Source organism: Orbicella faveolata, unplaced genomic scaffold (genome assembly GCF_042242905.1).
Source record: "Orbicella faveolata isolate gen_17 unplaced genomic scaffold, um_ofav_v1 contig_1, whole genome shotgun sequence".
Classification (NCBI taxonomy): domain Eukaryota; kingdom Metazoa; phylum Cnidaria; class Anthozoa; order Scleractinia; family Merulinidae; genus Orbicella; species Orbicella faveolata.
Window position 1 is genome coordinate 34,917,233 of NW_028301536.1, and position 14,167 is coordinate 34,931,399.

Genomic DNA, 14,167 nt, shown 5'->3' on the forward strand with positions numbered 1-14,167 from the left:
TGACACCAGGAGCCATAATTGGGGACGGAGACATTCTCGTCCCCAGTGCTACTCGTCTTAAAAAGTCGTTGACGAGTAGCTCTGGACGCACCCAAAAATTCGAATTTTTTCATTGGCTGACAAAAAATGAATGCGCAGCAGAAATGAAAATTACAAAGCTCTACGCATTCCATTTTACTTCCAGCCCGGATGGCGGCACCTTCGCTCAGTTGACACAGGCGCGCTTTACGAAAAAACAAATGGTGACCTTTCCAGATCGATCCGAAGAAATCATCAAAGTTTCCACGTAACCAAAGGAGTACGTCGCCTGCAACGATGTCATTCACGATCGTAGTCATCGTCCTTTGTTGTAGCAGCGGAGAAGGCGGGAAGAAACGTTTAGAACTCTGAGAATCAACCAGCTAATACAACAGTTACTTTGTCGCTGACCATACCCCAAGAAATCATAAAATTAACTTCGAATCGGCAGTGGGTTTTAAGAAACGTTCGTCTTCCTTTATGAAAAGCTCAAAAGGAAACTTAGAGCCAGGTGAAAAGACGAAGAAATATCACTCTTGCTAAGCAAATGTGGTACTGGAAATGCGAAGGTGAGTGTGTTTTTCTCTCTCTGAAAGATCAAGGAGATCAGATTCTAGCAGTCCAAAATGTATTGATATTAAATTGCCAAAATGAGTCAAAGGTCCGTGTTATAATACTCTGCTACGTACCTGGATGATGTAGCAAATGGTCTGAACATGAAGTTAAGTTTGTTTTTTTTTATCCACATATTGTTATGTATGTATCTTTTACTATCTGTTAAGAAGCTTCTGCTGTTATAGATATATATAATATCTTTTTTTTTTAGCTCCCCTCTCTTTATTATTGAGACCTCCCCTATAGTCTCCCCCCAAAAAAACACGAACAAACCTTTTGTGGTCAGGCAAGAGTTTAGTTTGCTTTAGAGCCTTCACCCGAATTTATTATTTTTTTTTTATAATTTACTTGTGGAAATGATGTGTAAAGGAAAATAACCATAGCTGAAATTTGAGGCCCTTTCCTCTCTCCCCACTTCAGTTAGGAAGCAACTGCAACTAGCAAAACTTTATTCCGTCACAATAACATTAATCAGTAAATAACAATAATTTATCATCCATGCAAATAACTGTGAACAAATATAAGAGTCAATTATTTATACATGTATAACTGATAACGAATCATCAGGACTAGTGGGTTTCCAAATGTAATGTGGGAATTATCTCTACTAAAAACAAATCAAACATTAAAGGTGTACAGAGTTACATTAATATCCCCATAAGAAAAATGTCATAATCTTTTTGTTAGCCTTTGAAAGATAATTTATTTCCTGCCATTATTTACTATTCTTTGTTAACTTTCAGACTATAATAGTGCTACATAAATTCCTCAAAGGATGACCATTTATGGATAATTCAAATAGGAATGTTGCTCTTGCAGTTCAATAAATAATACTGAAAAAAAAGGAGATGGAGAAAGAACCATTGTCGATAGTAAAGCTATGTGGCTGATGTTCTGATCAACCACAAGATGTAGAAAGTATACATTGAGATTTGTTGTTGCACATGGTTGTATAACAGGCTGAAGAGCCTTATTACCATGAAGTAACATGAATTGTAAAAGAGCAATGACATTGCATTGTTTCCCATTCATTTTGTTCATGCAGTTTCCTAAAAAAAATCTTCCTTAATGTACATTGAGGCACACCAATATGAATCACTCTCTTCACATCAGGAACCTCTACATGCATACCAATGCCAGATACCAATGTTATAGTGACATCATTTTAGCTGTATTATATTTTTGGTAACACCATGTACTCATATGGGAATACTGAAATAAATTGGTGTTGTTGCTGTTGAAAGCACCCAAAAGATTAAGCTTTATATAAGCTGGTTGAAAGGTATAAAATGAACAAAAACAATTACATCGACAAAAGCAGTGGGGGATGGAGGACAAAATGGTGGAATAGCCCTATATCTAGTTTTGTAATGTCTAGAGGCTTTTCTTAAGCCTCAATGTACAAAAATCATCATTAGATGTTCCAGATAAGCTAATTAAAATTGCTGCAGAGCCATTATAGAAGCCCCCAGCACACATATATAACCACTTGATAACAACTGGCATAGGACTTTTATTTTTTTTCTTGGCGTTTTTCTTAACAAGGCAGTAACCACTTCAAAAGGCCAATTGCTACCCTATACCCTGGTTACCACACACATATTTTTTTTTTTCTTTCCATAGCCATATGCAAAATAGATTTCTCTTCTCATATTTATTTAATCATAATACTGATGTAAATTAATTCTGTAAATAATGCACAATAAAAGTTGATCGACTGATTTAATTTGACAGTTTAATGATCTGTTGATTGTGTAAGACCCTTTTTTGTAAAAAAAAAAATAGAACAGAATGGGGTTACTTGGAAAAATGAGGACATGAAAGATCATATGAAAGTGAGCACCTTTATTACATTCCTTGCAAGGAAACATGAGCAAAACTCCAATACAACAAAACTTTCCTGAGTTCAACAGATTTTTATTCTGCTGCAGCTTACAAACTTATGTAAATAACCAGGAAGTAAATAGTTCTTACCATTAAAAAAATTTTCCCTTCATCTATCAGCACGGCTTATAATTAAATCCTCTGGTCAGTGATGCAATTTCCACGGCTGATTTCCACAAACGCTTCCGTGTGTCCATAAACAAATTTTACCGTGTCATCGATAGACGTAATACATGCCGTATCCTGATTACGTTGCTTGAAAGCTTTCACAACTGCACCCCGCTCTTTAAACTTCTCCTTTTTATCGAATATGAAGAAAAGAAACAACAAGAACACAGCTATCGATTCCTGAATTTTTCTAGACGGTCCACCACAAAATGCACCGCGAAACCCGTTGGTAAAATATTACACAAGCTGGCAATCGTGTTTGAAGCGGCGACGGCATTTAAGGCCGCTTTCTACTCTCTTTTTAACTCTAAATCACCTAACTTCAGCGAAGTGAAAACACATATCAGCGTTCCGATATGTTTACATCTGAATACTCTCTATTCCTCTCTCCCCTCCCTCAGGATTAGTTTCTGAGCATGAGCAGATATGCAGGCCAAAATTACGCATGCGTTACCGGATGTCCGTGATTTACGGACATCCGGTAATGGCTGCTACCAGAGCCCTCCGTTTCTCCGACCACGTGACCAAAAGAAACGGAGGCTCTGGGGACGAGAATGGGACGGAGACCGTAAGTCTCGGGATTCGCGCGCACCTATGATATGGGACAATTTTTCTATTTTTAGAACAAATTGCGCCATCCTGACGTCATATATCCGCGCGGATTCACGCACATGTCAGGGGCTCTCGCGTGGATGTTGTCACGTTGCGTGATCAAATGGTGAGAGTTGGAGATTCTCTTGCGTATTTTTCACAGCGATGGCAGGGAATAAGGCAGGGAATACGAACCAGGGCGCTTATATGTAGTTTAATGCTCTGAGCTAACGGAAAAGGTGGGTTTTTCAAGGTCGAAAACAAGACTTCAATCTCGCGCTGGGAAAGAATAATAAGATCTGCTCACGCTAGTTGTAAGCTCACGAGTATGCTTAAGAATATAGCAAGAAAACTCTCTACTCTGGTATCGAGTTAATTTGTGAGTTTCTCAGACAATGTTTAATCATAACCAAAACCTGTTTTGATGGTTTCTTATTGTCTCTGCTTGTTTGGTGAGTTTGCAAAGGTTTTTGAAAGGAAAGTCTGACGCGTACAATTAGCTCATTTGCATCGTGCAGCTCGTGCACTTCCAAGTCCGAGTCGGTGTTTTCAATTGTCAACAAATCTTGACAAAGATTTCTTTCGTTATCTTTTGTGTTGAGATGCTGCAACAAATTTCACGAATGCAAAAAAGGCTACTAACATCATGTGTGTTTCTTCAACATAAGCATAGTGAAGTTTTACACTACGAAAATGAAAATAGACAAGTAGTTTTTATAACTCGATAAAATCGAAATCGTTATTCCAAGTTGATTAAAGAAAGCGTCATCGTAACTTTGCTGATTGTTTCTGCTTTATTCACATATTTTCAGCTTAGCTTTTAATATGTTCTCAAACATTTATCAATCTTAAACATATTTAAAAACTATAGAGCTATTGTTTGAGTTCGATGTACGCTTTCACACGAAAGTGCGGCGGAAGTACAATTTGTCATGTTTACTGACTGTACAAAACACGCATCGGCGGGCGCTCTCATTCATCGACAACAGAGAATTTACTGGATTTTTACACGAATAAAACTGAGCAGTATCTACGGACGTAAAGTTATTAAGCCTCGATGAAACATCAAGCGTTGCTTACAATTCAAGCGGAACTCAAAGTAGCAATTATTTTGTTTTACTTTTCGGTCGCGATAGACTGACAAGCGTGTGGCAAGAGGAGCTATGAAACTATGAAGTCCTGAAGCTCTGCTATATCTAAATATATCCAGCTAGTTTTTTGCTGTGTAATGGGAAAGCTGTTAATCTTCAACATATGTGAAATTTAAAGTGGAGTAATGTACAGCTCATGTAAAAGAAGTATCAGTCGGAACACAACTTGGTCAGCGATATATATAAGCTTACAGCGGAACATACCTAAATTGGACACTGTCTTACTTCACTCAGACTGGAGCAGCTTACGACGAAAATACTTAAGCAAAACTCCAACAGACGTAAACGCGTTGAGTTGTGGGGCAAAAACATGAAACATTTCGGGAATTTCGGACGCCATTTCCCCCGCGCGACATCCGCAAAAATCCTCGCAGCATGCACGCGCGTGTGCCGCAGGTGATGGCGCAATTTGTTCTAAAAATAGAATTATTGTCCCATATCATGGGGACAGCCCCAATACTTGAAATGGCGCGCGCTTACGGTCTCCGTCCCTGATTATGGCTCCTGGTGACACTGAAAACCAGCAATTCTTTTGGTAGGTTCTAACATGTTTTTCTTTTAGAAGCGTGGCATGGGACAACCGTTGTAGATTGCACATATGTGTTTTATTGAAGTCTTTCTTCGTCAGCAATGTAAATATTTTTCCACTTCTCGGCAGTTTCGGAATTGCTTAAAAACTCTATTGTCTTTATTGTTCACCATCAAAATTACTTCCGCGCAGCAGTTCAAAAACTATTTTAGATCAAAGGCGTGAAAGCCAAATGTAAAATTTGAAAAAGAAAACAAAGACCCACTAAATGTTTATGAATCAAATATTTATTACAGAAAAATTTTCAAGGGCGAGTAATATTCATCCGGGTATTTTCCTCGGAAGGGCACGATGGGCTGGTAGCGCCTCTCCGCCGATGAACACTATCGCGTCACGTGAACAATTTAAACCAATAAGAATCGGGGAAAATTTAGTGGTGAACTCTAATTAAACGTTCGTTAAGGTTTTTCGTCAGCCAATCTGTTTTTTGCTATAACGAATTTTTGGTGGCTTTTGTCCACTTTCATCAGAGTTGCAAACAATTGAACAATAATTAAACAACAAACGCCTTCCAAACTAAAATGTGGTGTTCCAATTTGATAAAATTCAGAGTAAATACTAAGAACCACTTCAAAAATGGCTACTTTTTCGGTGTAAAATAGAAACCTGTCTCGGAGAAAAGTTATTTTTACGTTGCAGGCTTGGAAGTTCCGTTGGAAATGAGTGCAAAATTGGCCTAAAGTGAAACGTGGAGCTTAGACGGAAGTCTATGATTGTCATTTAATTCCAAAGACGATTTTTGCAATATACTAAGAATCTTAAACTGGTGTTAAAACTCAGAGGAAAAGTTTCCCTGTTTGCAAGGAATTAAAAAATTCTTCCAAGCAATTTCCTATTCTTTATTTGAATTGAAATGAATGTTTAAGTCACGCATAAGACACCAAATGATTTTTTTGAATTTCTTGTCTCGAGAGGTACCTCCATAGAAAACGATTCAAAATTTCTGATCCCCAAACAACACAAGAGAGGATTCAAAATTTCAAATCCCCCAAAGAACACTAGAAAGGGTTCAGAATTTCTGATCTCCCAAAGAACATTAGAAAAGGTTCAGAATTTCTGATCCCCCGAAGAACACTAAAAAGGGTTCAGAATTTCTGATCCCCCAAAGAACACTAGAAAGGGTTCAGAATTTCTGATCCCCCAAAGAACACTAGAAAGGGTTCAGAATTTCTGATCCCCTAAAGAACTCTAGAAAGGGTTCAGAATTTCTGATCCCCTAAAGAACTCTAGAAAGGGTTCAGAATTTCTGATCCCCCAAAGAACACTAGAAAGGGTTCAGAATTTCTGATCCCCCAAAGAACACTAGAAAGGGTTCAGAATTTCTGATCCCCCGAAGAACACTAGAAAGAGTTCAGAATTTCTGATCCCCTAAAGAACTCTAGAAAGGGTTCAGAATTTCTGATCCCCCAAAGAACACAGGAGAAGATTCAGAATTTCTGATCCCCTGCAAAACCAGTGTTACATCCAATGTAGCCACATTAAATCATAACATTGAAGACAGGGTTTAGATCTCGCTGCCTGCCTGAACAATGTCTAATCAAAATATTTTTTCTTGATAACAATATTCAATTAGAAATTTTATACAAATATAGCATAATTCTTAACAGATTCCATACACTCAGATTATACTGAGAGAGTGATGAAGAACAAGTTTCTTCACAGCAGTCTATTAATATAAGTAACTGTAAACATCACACATTGTATTACAATGATCTATGCACTTCAAAATTACAGTAGCTGTAAGTCTAAAAAAACAATATCAAACAGTACCTAAGAGGATAGGAAAGTTCAGAATTGACCAAAAAAGTGAGATTACTCAAACTGCACAACTGTAGGCATAAATGTAGACTCCACTTTCTCTGTCGGAGTTAGCTCACCTTGTGTGAAGGAAAAATTTCTAACAATTTCTGTTTAACATGGAAACAAGGCACCTCACTGTTATCAAACAAAAAGAGCATTCAGGAACACTACAGTACATTACAGGGATGACAATTAAGGACTGCAATTTACATGTACATTTAAATTTGCAGTTGATACATTTAAGTGGGTCGATGTACTCTACATACATGTATACAGTATCCTCCAAAAACCTGTTGTCATATAGCAGCGGCCATGGACTTTAGCTTTGCCCAACATGTTTTTACATCTTCAATCTAACTTTTTGAGTGGGCTACCAGTTCATTCACACTTCAGTTACATAACCAGTTTAACCATGCTCAAAGGAGAAGGGTGTGGGTAAAATTGTTTTTATAAAGACCTGACAGATATGGATGCAAGTATTGTAGCTAGTGCTACAAGCAATTCTATTCTTTCTTCTTTAATTTGGCACACTCATCTTGGAGATGTTTCCTGCTAGCTGGCAATAGTTTGCTGTCCTCAGTTAAAGAAGCCCTCCCAAAAACGATCATATCTCATTACTAGTTTATTACTAACTTCATGCTACTTGCAACTATCTCATTCCTGGTTGACGGATGAAAATCTCTATCTTTTTTCTATCCAAGAGGTTTTGTAGATAGAGGATAGCTATCTTTGGCATGGCTTAAAGTTAACTAATATCTATCCATCAGATAGTTAGGAAATGGATAGACTAGCTAAAAACTAGCTTCCTGTATAGATATTCAACAGATACTTAGATGGCCTAGCTATCCACTAACTTGTCTATCCAAAAGCCACCACTACTGTAGTAAGCCAAAAACTAGGCTATCTGAAGACTAGTCCTTATATTGAACAATAAAACACTATCCTATCTGAAACCTACCTCTGCTGTAGTTAGTACAAAGATAGCCTATCTGAAAACTACCCATCACTCATATCGCACTGTGATAACCTACCCAAAAGCCAGAGATAGTAAAAAGATAGCAGCCAATCTAAAAATTATCCATCACTCATGTACACGTAGCACTTTAATATTAACCTAGCCAAAAGCTTTCTTAGACACAGGTGGTGAAAATATAGCTAACTATTGAAAACTCTTCATTACTCATTTATATTGAACTTTGATACCTGCTCTTCAAATCCTAAACCTAAGTGAAATCTCTGTATTTACATAGGAAAATGTATAAATAACTCATAGTTTTATTTAAACCTGCTACAGTTGTACATTAAAATTTAATACCAAAAACTAGGCACATCCAGATGCAAAAGGAGGACAAAATCTGGCTGGAAATGAGTTTCCATTATGTTGCGATTTATCACAAAACTTACTTAAATTTAACATATATCTTTCAAAAATCTTGTTTGAAACACTTCTCAGCTACTTAAATTGGAGTCTAGTAAATGTTTACATTCTTCAGTAAATTTTCATGAAATGTAAACAGATTTCGTGACTGGAAAAGCACAAAATATTCTTGAAATGAATTTCAAATTTCAATTACATTAATTTCTTCATGAAAGTATTTTTTTCAATTAATTTTATCCATGAATCATGTGTTTTTCAAATTATGGTAAGCTTTATGTACAAATTTCTGGAAGTGGTTAAAAGTAATCTTCCATAACCTAGCTGTGAATTACATCTGCTGTTCTAAATAACCTCTATTTGCATAACGAAATGCCAAATTATAAAAAAACCTTTGAAATACTGCCCAATTAAAGAGAACTTCAACCACCCTAATGAAAATAACATCAGTCTTTTGCAACTCAAGTAATAAGTGGGAAACAAAAGGTCTTGATAATGTAATATGCACATCTAACATAACCTCAAGAGTACCACCATCAACCTGAAAATCAAAAAGGTGAAGGGTGTTGCTTTTTGATATCTTGTGTTTTAGTTGTTGTATAATAAATACATGTATGCCCACTTGATCCTAGACAAGATATACACTAGCTATATGAAGTATATGTAAACTACATGAGAGAGCTCGCATTTATTGCACTTATTGTACTTTTACAATGAATGATTTTCCCAACGCGAAATTGTTTGTATATTGTTGTGTTGAATACAGTTGCTTTCATAACTCCTTTAGGAAATGAACATTTGCATTCACGAAATCAACAAGACTTAACAGTGTGTTAAAGCATCTGCATCTTCTGTAATCTTCCACGATCAATTTAACCGGCCAGAACGTTTCCAGTATTTCAAGAACCTTCACAAATTATGCAAGAAAATCAGTTTACCTTGGAAAGCTGCAGGGACCACAAGCTTTCTGTAAACCTGACGAGTGTAAGAGAAACCGCCAGCTGCTGGCAAATAGTTTGATTGCCACACTGTTTTGCCGACGAAACTTCATACTTTTCCACCTTTACTGGGATTTGACTCAACTGGAATAACAACGGACATCTGTAAACAATTTGTGACTGCTTTCCAACGTAGAGCAAGGCTATAAAATAACAGAGAGCTTTGTTATCGAATCCTAACAACATTCACCACGATCTTTGCCCGCCATTTTGCTGTTTCCATCCGATCCCATAATCCTTCGGTGAATCTGATAAATGAATACTTTTGACCAGCAGATTCCCTTTCCAAAGGAGTCAGTTATTTGCGCGCAATTTCGAATCCAACATTGTCAATAGCAGCAAGAAACATGGAATGATTTGTCCAAGTTCAAATGAGTATCTTGATTGCTTCGGTGAAAGAAAGGAAAGTCGCAGAAAAGTAAGTATATCATAATTGTTGCTCAACATTAAAGTTAGCTGCTCAATCTTTGAATCGAAATCAATGTTGTGGCTGAAGAAATTTCGTTGTTATATTTATTTCGCGATCACTGAAACACAAGAAAAACGTTTGTTCTCCTGATTTTATTAGCACCCGTAACGAGGAAACTATTCACACACATTTCCTATGTATGAAATGCTTGCATAATAGCTTGTTAGTGTGCTTTTTGAAGAGGTAACTTAAAGTTTACACTGAATTGATTTGAAGCTACAGATCACGCTCGATACACTTCACTACCGCATTGCCTACATACTGCTCTTTATTCTTTACAAAAGAATACACTCCCGATCAATTGATTAATGAAAAACAATGTTAATTCTATCGCTATTTATAAAAATATTTAGCTTCAATTGCTTCATTGCAGAGCAGAGGGGAAAAAAAGGCAAGAATAGCGGCCGTCAATCCGAAACGAACACATTAAAGCAGAAAACGGAGGTGGCTATGGCAAGCCGTTTGTAGCAAAATTAAATCCTTGCAATATATGTTTAATCCTTTAAATAACGGTTTTATCTAAAGATAGAAAAAGGCATTCAATCCAATGGTAAATAAAATTTTTGGTTCAATTCAATCTTTTAATTTTCACGATTCAATCCAATACCTGGAATATTGATTCAATCCAATACCTGGAATATTGATTCAATCCAATACCTAAAATATTGATTCAATCCAATACCTGGAATATTGATTCAATCCAATACCTCGAATATTGGTGCAATCCAATACCTGAAATATTGATTCAATCCAATACCTCAAATATTGATTCAATCCAATACCTCAAATATTGATGCAATCTTCCTGGGCCGAGCGCGGCCAACAGGAACGAGAGTAACTAAGCACTAGAGAGCACTGAAAACATGGCGGGCGAAGGAGAACTAGAGTTAGAAGTTGAGTTTCCTAAGTTTCTTGCAGACATCTTGGATAAAACGGAAATAATTTTTGAGAACTTTGACTCAGAAGTTGGAATCATGGAAGACCATTTCTTAAAATTCCTGTTGAGGTGCTCGAGGAACTTTGAGGACTAGGATTCATCTGGACAACGATAACAAAGATGATTGGAGTTTGGAGATGGACAATTCACAGAAGATTGACAGAGTATGGCTGAGAAGATATGAGGGGTTTCAACAACTTACCTGATAAGGAACCGAAATCATCCAAGAGTATGGATATAATTTCATTGCAGGTTTCTTTAAGTCCATTGGGTTACGGGTTCAACGGAGAAGAATAAGAGAAAGGTTAGCAAAATTAGATCCCCAAAATACTGTTTTGAGATGGGGTGCGTAAATTCGCTTTGGCATCTGGATGGACATCACTCTCTGATCCGATGGAAAATATTAATTCGGCTGTATAGACGGATTTTCACGGAGAATAATGTTTTTGAAATGTAGTGCCAGCAATAAAGCAGAAACAGTTCTTGAATTCTTTCTGGATGCCGTTAAGAGAGACGGAGAATTTTGGCCTTCGAGAGTACGAGTAGATCATGGTGCTGAAAACGTTGGTGTGTGCGATACAATGGAGCAGGTTAGAAGAGAGAAGAGGGGCAGCTTCACTGCAGGGCCATCAACACAACCAACGAATTGAAAGATTGTGGAGGGATGTTTCCGTTGTGCTTCCCACTTGTACTTTTACACTTTTTGTAGTATGGAATTGTCAGGCATCCTGGACACTGATAATCCAGTGCATCTTTCCACCTTACACTTAGTTTTTCAACCAAGGATAAACCTTGCTCTTTGCCAGTTCACTGAAGCTTTCAACCACCAAAATGTAAGAACAGAAAAAAAACTGGTTGCCATACCAAATGTGGCTTAATCATATGATGCAGCCTGAAAACCCCCTTTCAAATGGAAAGTCATATGATTTTGAATACTATGGTGATGATCCTGATGGTCCAACTCCATTGGACAGTGATAACAATGTTATAGTTGAAGAAATTGACCTGGGACAACATGATTCATTGCAGTCATTTGTATTGGAAAGGGTAGATCCCTTAAGATAATCAAGTCAAATGGGAGTAGACATCTTCCAAGAGGCTCTAGAACTAGTGACAGTTAAACTTGGGCAACTGACAATTGTATAATACTACATGTGTGTGGGCTGGGTAAAGGAGATTATGGCCCTTAAAGTATTTTGGCAACTCAATTCACAACAGAAAACCTCACCCTGTATCAAGTAAATTATTTTCCCATCTTCCTTTTCATTGATATACAAAACTCAGAAACTGCTTGAATTACAGAATGCCTAACTTCTAGCAACACAACTAAACTGAAGAGAAATCAGGGCATTTGATAACTGCCATGTGCACTACTCTGCCTTGTAGATTTTTCAGGTGCTTATCAAAACAGATGTTAAAATGTGGCAAGGTTAATTTGTTATCTTATTTTCAAAAGTACCCAGGAGACAAGACTAACCTCTTGGTGCACTGGCGTAATGGCTACTAACAGGACTCATGTCACTAGCCAAAACTAACCTTGCACCAGCCAGCCTTTTTCATACACAGCTTCACTGACTTTTTTATAAGAGTGGTCAATCTTGAACATTTCTTGTTGCATCTAAAATGTTAATAATAATCACTAAGAAAATTTCACTCCCACAAACACGAATCCTGTTTTTCTTCAATATGCTTATGTTCAATCTCTGATGTACTTTTATCAGTGTTGCCATTTTCTTTTATCTCCCTTTAATAGTTAAATATTTATCATATGCTTATTAAGGCAATTATTTCCATGAAATTCACTCATAGTTTCCCTGTTTTCATTAGTTTCTATTCTCTTCAGTTTTACTTTGTCAGGATAATTCTCAATTTTGTCTTCATCCAGTAGACCAGTACTCCATTCCATCATGATTGTCACAATGGCTAGTGAAAGTGCAAAATCTACTATTCAAAACTGAAATGTGTGGCTAGTTGGCAGTAGTGTTAGCCTTGAGCCCTGGGTACCCGATAATATTCACAACAAATTGGTGCCATGTTTGTAATAGAATATCAAGAAAAACATCGTTTTTAGGAAAGAAGTACCACATGTGGGTTAAATAATGCAAAACATGAGACAACAACATTGAAAAACTTAAAACACATCCCAATGTTCAATGATTGCTGTCTTGTAAAATGTAAAGGTTCTTATTTCAAAAATAACTTAAAGCCAGGTTTACACAAGCAGTTTTTGTGAGAAACATGTTTGACTGTGCACACGGCACAGCAAAAATTTTGTTTACAGTTCAAAGTTTAGTGTGCCAGTAATGATTGGACAGCAGAAATATGCACAATACCAAAGACCAATGTGGTAGCAAAATTTGCCACAGTTTATGTTATTTGCCACAAAAAGCTAGCACACACAGCTTTTAATAAACAAATATGTTTGTCTCATAAAAATTGGTTAACTTACATCTACAAAAGCGGCAGTAATAGAATCTAAATTTTCCGTGTCCCTTGTGTCTCGGTTGTAGCAACGCCTCATTTACCTAAGCAGACTAATGGTTTGATCAAGAACTTCGGCGTGCGCTTCTGCAACTTCTGAGTCAAAATTCTCAAAAATTATTTCCGTTTTATCCAAGATGTCTGCAAGAAACTTAGGAAACTCAACTTCTAAATCTAGTTCTTCTTCGCCCGCCATGTTTTCAGTGCTCTCTAGTGCTTAGTTACTCTCGTTCCTGTTGGCCGCGCTCGGCCCAGGAAGATTGCATCAATATTTGAGGTATTGGATTGAATCAATATTTGAGGTATTGGATTGAATCAATATTTCAGGTATTGGTTTACACCAATATTCGAGGTATTGGATTGAATCAATATTCCAGGTATTGGATTGAATCAATATTTTACGTATTGGATTGAATCAATATTCCAGGTATTGGATTGAATCAATATTTCAGGTATTGGATTGAATCAATATTTTAGGTATTGGATTGAATCAATATTTTAGGTATTGGATTGAATCAATATTCCAGGTATTGGATTGAATCGTGAAAATTAAAAGATTGAATTGAACCAAAAATTTTATTTACCATTGGATTGAATGCCTTTTTCTATCTTTAAATAAAACCGTTATTTAAAGGATTAAACATATATTGCAAGGATTAAATTTTGCTACAAACGGCTTGCCATAGGTGGCCCAGACGGCAGCTGAGTCCTGATTAAAATTCTTGTTATCTTTGATGTGAACTTTAAATAACAGCTTGTAATTCTAGAGCCTAAATTCATATCTTTTTGAATTGAAAATAAAACCTTTCACTGTCCGGCATGAAACTGCAATTTTTGTCTCGATCCTTTGGCGTGGTTTTAAATCGTTATAAATAATGACCTATCTGTGAATATTTCATTTGTGTACTTTTCTGATGCCCTTTGCTCTGTGATCCATTTTGTCTGTAATGTGTTTAAAGTTACTATCCAATCGTTACTTTTTAGCTATCAGACATCTAGTTAATTTCTTGTGAATTATAAATAGACGGCTATTTCTGTCCTGTCACCTGATAAGGGGGATCAGAAATTCTGAATCCTTTTAAGAATTATAG

General features: G+C 36.7%; 2 long non-coding RNA genes across 2 annotated transcripts; both read left to right on the forward strand.

The window, feature by feature from the left end:
* The first annotated feature begins 37 nt into the window (after positions 1–37).
* On the forward strand, positions 38–2,354 carry LOC149118872 (uncharacterized). The gene is made up of 2 exons (XR_016202181.1): positions 38–587; positions 1,377–2,354. It is a non-coding gene; the product is annotated as an uncharacterized LOC149118872 (long non-coding RNA).
* A 6,209-nt stretch (positions 2,355–8,563) lies between these two features.
* On the forward strand, positions 8,564–13,907 carry LOC149118873 (uncharacterized). The gene is made up of 3 exons (XR_016202180.1): positions 8,564–9,607; positions 10,032–10,102; positions 13,763–13,907. It is a non-coding gene; the product is annotated as an uncharacterized LOC149118873 (long non-coding RNA).
* Positions 13,908–14,167: the final 260 nt, after the last annotated feature.